Source organism: Helicoverpa armigera, chromosome 1 (assembly GCF_030705265.1).
Source record: "Helicoverpa armigera isolate CAAS_96S chromosome 1, ASM3070526v1, whole genome shotgun sequence".
NCBI lineage: Eukaryota > Metazoa > Arthropoda > Insecta > Lepidoptera > Noctuidae > Helicoverpa > Helicoverpa armigera.
In genome coordinates, this window is record NC_087120.1 from 12,641,030 (window position 1) to 12,647,639 (window position 6,610).

A 6,610-nucleotide genomic window follows, 5' to 3' on the forward strand; every position below is an offset into this window, starting at 1 on the left:
GCTATCTTTGCTGAGTGGATTTTAAAATTTTCTTCGTTTTCAGGTGTGGTTTTTTATTTTTGTGGTTTACTTGGTGTTATTCCAAAGTTTATGTTTCCAAAAAAAGGATGATACAGATAAAAACCAGGTTGTATGAGGTTTCGGATTTATGAATTTGTTCCGAAATCTAAGTCCAGTTGTGGGACATAAACAGCTTTTATCATCATCATCACTACACTTATTTGAGACACATGATTATATGTACGTAGATACTGACAGAATAAACGTACTTCTCTAGTGCTGAAGGCAAGCTTGCAATTTCAGACTGTCAGTACAGGCTTTACAAGTAGAATTGAAAAATATTTTGTAAAAAATACACTGTTACACGGCGGGTATTTTCACGGCATGTCTTTCGGTAGCTAGGTATTTTGTAAGAACTAGAAACAAAAACCCTTATGTTTTTTTTTTTGTAAACACTATTATCTTACCTATAGCCACTTTGGTATAATCAAGCGTCGTATAATCAACCGAAATAAACCAATGTTTTTTTTCTATCCTACGGCAAGGCATCTTCTCGAACAAAGAAGTAATGACCGCCTATAAACACGTTTGCCTTGATAGGATAAAGAGGCAAAATAAGTAAGCTAGGTATATCTATTAACCTTACACGTAGCAAATAATGTCCTCAGTCCTGAAACAACGTTGAATATAATCATGAAAATAAACGAAAATCCTGTCTTTCACATTACCAAAGCTAGTTTTGCCTCTAAACCACAACTACGAGTAAAGATTTTTAATCATTTCATTTAAAAGTCATGTCTAATTCAGATAAACAACGTACATGACTCAATCTTAGCACAAATAAGTTAAGTACACAATTTTTTCGACATTCCTTCTGCTAAACAGCCGAAGGATCGCGTGCCAGTCATTTGGCATTCATTTGTTTTCCAGGGAGTGTGCCAAACCAGTCACATTACTGGCAGAAACACGGTTACTGGCATGCTAATAACATGTTCAACTTATTTGTTGCATTTAAGTGCATGTTTGTATGACCGCAGCGTGGAATATTTTTGTTTCGTGTCAGATGTATTTGTATTTTTGTGTTTGGTAAAGACATGTTCATCGTCGTGGATAATTTCGGTGTTTATCATATAACAGCTTTATTTGTACCGGTCTGTTAAATACATTAAGCCAGCAGTTTCCCTTGTCAAGGAGGGAACAATTTCTCGCAACCGGATAAAAAGTAGCCTCTATGTTATTAGTATTAGAATAACATGCAAATTGCAGGCTACTTTGCATCTAGGTACTTCTTCTATGGTGCCATTTCCCACCACAGGTTGGCTGAAACCAGGACAATTTTAACTGGGTAAGTACAGCCGCGCGGAATAGGGATCTAATGTTCAGGTTGAACCATGTTCTAAAGTTTTAAAGCAACGAGGTTCTTCTCCTCCCAGGTTTCTCTTTTAATAATACTGTCAAGTCCACCAAAACTATTGAGTGAAAGGTCAAAAAAATCCATACATACAAACATTCACGTTTACAATGTTAGTTAGAAGTACAGATAGGGTGGATTGATACAGAAACAAAGATGTAGCTCTCAAGTTCAAAAAACTAGCACAAGGATGAACAAACAACACTAGGTTGGTACCTACACATGCAAATACGTCTCAGGATGGGCCTGAAGTAGATAATACTCGTTGGTTCGGTTGCAGCTGAGGATAATCGACGATCAAATGTAGCACAATAGCACCGGATAGCAGTTAGGTACTGCATCGAGAACGCACAATGCGCTTCAATGGGCAAGGACTGGATTTAGCTCACAATTTGTTATAATGGAGCTGGAACGTCTTGGCGTAACAATTGGTATCGCAAAATGTGCTGTGATGCTCGCAGAAAAACAGAAGTTGGAATTGCGGAAAGTTAAGCGATGGGGTATAACTGGTTAGAGAAGGCGCAATATGCACTAGTATGTCCAAATTATCAGATTAACTACAGTTGATTTTGAATAAGTGGTTAAATATACAATGTATTGATTTATTGGCTCCGTTTTGAATATTAGACTATTAATTAAATTTAATGTGCCTACCTAAGAATAATTGATTGAATAAGCCTTTAGTGGCTTGCGGCATTTATTTTTTAAACTTTACTACTCAGCTTCACCGTGGTATAATCTCTTGGTCATTCTAATTTTCCTACACCTATACATCATCCCATTAATGGAAAATCAACGAATTTTTAACAAGCTTTTTAGAATAATTATAAATTGTTTGTTTTTCGAGTTATGTAGGTATTTTTATAAATTGTTATTTTATGAGAAATGCTTGAACGTGATATTTTGTACTTTTAGCTTCCAACAATTGATGATCATATTTTCGCACTTAATAAAATTGTTTAACTCTTGAATACAACTTTTGAAAGTTATGTTGTTCTAGGATGACGAGCTTGGTAGATACTACTTAGTGTTTATTAATAAAGGGTTTGTAACTATCAATATTTAATATTTGGTGTTCATAGTAGCTAATGAACGAATGCTTTAAAAAAATATCTCGTCATGTTACGGAGGATTCTTACTCAGCTTAATTCCCAAATATTGCCTTCTTAAAACCAGGTAACATCCCAATTTAAAATCAGAAAACTTTCACACATTTTTCAAGGATAAGGTCATACTCGACACTTTGGCCTCCTTTGCTCTGAGCAAAGAGGCAGAATGTCTAGAGCTACATAATGAAGGAGTCGATCGCCACTCACCTTTATACAAGAGAGTCCATGGCTTGGGTTGCCGGTGAGCACCTCCACCGGACACAGTCCATCGCGGACACTCCGACGGTACCGGCGACGCGCCGGACGCAACACGGACACGACACGCCACTCGGAAGGGACGCCTCTGACCTATTTGTCTTGTTAAAAAAATAAACAAATCGATAAACCGGAGCAAAGCGAGCGTCCACCGACAGGAAACCGGGATAAAAGCGAGGTGCCTCGTCCGGTCGTCGGAGACGAAGGGAGGGTTGCGGGGGTGGCAGCCGGAAGGAGCCACGCCTCGGGGCGGGGCCTCGGCTCGCCTGCGCGGGTTATCCCGGCTCAATGGTAGTTCGGCAGAGACGTTCCGTTCACCAACTTGCTACCTTTTTGGATTCATTGTACTTTTTGAAAGACATTCTAAGGTCTATCTGAAGAAGAAGACGTACTTGAAAGTTAGACTTCATACTTATGACGGTGACTGTACATATCGATATTTTTTGTAGCGATGTGCTAAAACCAGTATTATAGTATATTTTTATTTACTACTACAATATTTATACACTGTTTCTACAGATTACAAATAACAATTTAATTATTTACTGGTGAATCTCCTAACTGTCATTCTTCGTCATATACATACAATACTTAGCAACTAATAGGCACAGTAGGTACCTTTACTTGATTTTACTGGGTACAGACTAACCTAACTACATTACCCGGCAGGGCACGACAATTTGCCTGACCATCTATCGCTGAAACAGCATGAAGATCTTTTCAGTAATTTCTGAGTTTATCACGGACTCTACGTCCGTGATCCGTCCTTCAAACACCCTAATTAGAATATTATGTTATAATCATAATACATACACTGAATTTTAAATTTAATATGTATATGCATTGTTATTTACTAAACTAGTTATAACAATTCTTGGAGAACTTTTTGGTCATACTACCTACTACGCACGCAACGCACACAACATAACGAAACTACGGAAAAAACCGACAATACACGGAGTCTTATTACTTTGAGTTACGGTCTATTTGAATTTGTTTTGACTGTACAGGGTTAATATGATAATTTCCGTAGTTTTAATTATTTTTGGGATAAAAAATTACCTATATTTAAAATGACATAAATCGATTCAGTAAACGATTCTGAACAAACTAATTTCAGGATGTGCGTCAATTAAGTTACATGTCGTATATTCTTCATCAACTTTTCTCATAGGTACTAGGCACCTTCAGTCAATAATTTTGCGAAATGTAGGGTCATTTCGCCTGTTGGCGACCATTTAGTGCAGTTGGCAAGTTTGACGGCGATAATAAAAATGCTCCAGCACTCATTTCCATGTCAAATTTGTGTAATGTATTCCTTATATACTCTATTTTAAGATTAACTTTCAGTTGTATTAGAAATATCTTACGTTTTCTATTTAAATCGATAAACCTCAAAATTAGGCGTTTTACCCAGTTTGCGTCCACAAAATCCAATTCGCGTCCACCCATGGTCCAGTTCGCGTCCAGTAGCTTAGAAAAGGAATATAGGGGTGATTTTTTTAAGAATTAATAAAGGAAGATTGTGTTAGATCAATTTCTTTATTGAACAATAAACTTAATTATTAAAAGTCAAAATTATCATCATTTAAAACTCACTTTAAAAAATAAAAATAATTCTTCTCAACATTGGTTTAAGTAACTTAAAATAAGATTAAACAGTAATTTTTTTTATTAAGATATATACGTGGTTATAATTAAATTATAATTATAATTTAAATATTTAATTATAACCACGTATATATATATACCTTAATAAAAAAATAGAAAAATTATAATTTAATTAGAACCACGTATATATCTTCATAAAAAAAATATAATTTAATTATAACCACGTATATATCTTAATAAAAAAAATGTACTGTTTAATCTTAATATATTAAGTAATTTCATTTAAGATAAGTTCTTCGGATACAGGAAAAAAGAAGGAAAAGACAACATACACAGAAGAAGACTTAAAGAAAGCATTAAATGATATTCGAGAGAAGAATAAATCGATAAAAAAAATATTCAAAGAATATGCCTTGTCTGATAATTTATTGACTCAACAATTCTTTTAGTTGTATGTTTAGACAAAATTGTTAAATTTTTTTGTTAATTTAATATGGCCAAAAACTTACTATAATCAACGCGGGTCTTTCCCTGTGATTTTAGGGTAAAATTAACAGAACTGATTACTGTTTATTTTTCAAGTTGCAAAATTAATTGCCTAATTTTAAGTTACTTAAACCAATGTTGAGAAAAAATATTTTTATTTTTTTAAAGTGAATTTTAAATGATGATAATGTTGAATTTTAATTTAAAATAACAAAAAAAAAATAAAAAATTTACTGTTTAATCTTAATATATTAAACAGTACCCATTTTTTATTATTTTTTATAAGCAAGTATTTAACGAAAACAGTGGACGCAATTTGGTTTATTAGTATAGAGGATAGTTTTAGTTCGCGTCCATTGTGGACGCAAAGTGGAAGTTTTGTAAAATTCGATGTAGTAATTCGCGTCCACCTTATTTTATTCGTTAAATATAAAAAACATTACCAAATTCATAAAAAACATTATACCTTTATTCATCATTAAACTGTAGAAATAGCTATCTATCCTAAAATTCACATAAAACAATATAAAACTTACCATCAAACACGCCGCTGCACACTAATTTTTATCTAAAATTCAACGTGTTTGCGCTTTCTTGTTGAAGAGCCTAGACTAATTATTTTTTCTAAAAGGATTGGTTGGACGCACAGAACTTTTGTCTATCTGTGCGTGCCTCTTATACATTAACGTATTAGCGGTAATGATCTTTCGTTTGATTGGTGTGTTAATTATCTTGTTTTCGAAGTTTTTTTAAAGGAGATCGGCAAAATGGACGCGAACTGGGCGATGGTCGCGAACAGGCGAAATGACCCTATACAGCTATAATATAAGCTTTCGATAGCTTTGTTACAAATGGTAGTCTGTTGTGTTTATTTTGCCTATTTTTTTAACAGACAGAGAAATTCAGAACCTCTATTGTGGGAAGACGGTTAAAAACTTTAGTACATATCTACATTTACACGTTCACCTCACTACATTAGGTAGGTGCATTAGGTCAATGTTTTGACTGAGGGGAAATGAATAAACAACTGACGATCACTAACAGCCAGCCAGCTCATGATTTAGGGAAAAGGTCACCGACAGCATATACGTCAGTTTCCTTCAAATAACTGTTTGCTACGATTTTTTTACGTTCAATTTTGAAAATAAACTATTGCTGAATAAGTAGGTACATTTTGCCATTTTTATTACCTACCTACTCAAATATTTATCCGAGGAATGTTGGTAATCTCTGGATCGACTAAGGCTTAAGTTCACCGATAACATAGACGACCGTTTTTAATAAAACAACTGTTTATTTGAAAATTGAAAAGGAAAATTCGTAGTACATAGTTGTTTAAGAAAACTGGGGCGCGATTCTATTAATTTTACTTAAGCGACATACGATTCACATCCGACTGAGATCCAATCACGACTCAATTACGATTGAAGCGTATATGGCATCCCGCTATTTTTTCTTTTAAATAAACCTTTTTATCCATTTCTGTGATTCAATAATGAATCATAAGTATTGTCTGCAAATTGTTTACGATTGCTCTATGATTGTAGAGCAAACTACCGTCTAGACCAAATGGCAGACCAATCGCAAACCAATCGAACGTCATTGGAATACGATTGGTCTTATATTAGTAGCAGAATGCCAGCTAAGGTTAAAACTGATATTGCGATTCAATTTCTATTCAATTTTGACAGTATTAACTTAGCAGAATCAGTCGGTGAACTTGGGGCTTAGCCCATCT

The 6,610-nt window shown here is 34.4% G+C and overlaps 1 protein-coding gene across 1 annotated transcript in view; it reads right to left on the reverse strand.

Moving 5' to 3' along the window:
• LOC110379988 (DNA-binding protein D-ETS-3) overlaps window positions 1-2,951 on the reverse strand; it is a 64,310-nt gene extending 61,359 nt beyond the window's left edge. Inside the window, exon 1 of the mRNA XM_064035547.1 lies at window positions 2,728-2,951. The gene's annotated coding sequence lies outside the window, so the exon portion shown is untranslated. The remainder of the gene's footprint in view (window positions 1-2,727) is intronic.
• Window positions 2,952-6,610: the final 3,659 nt, after the last annotated feature.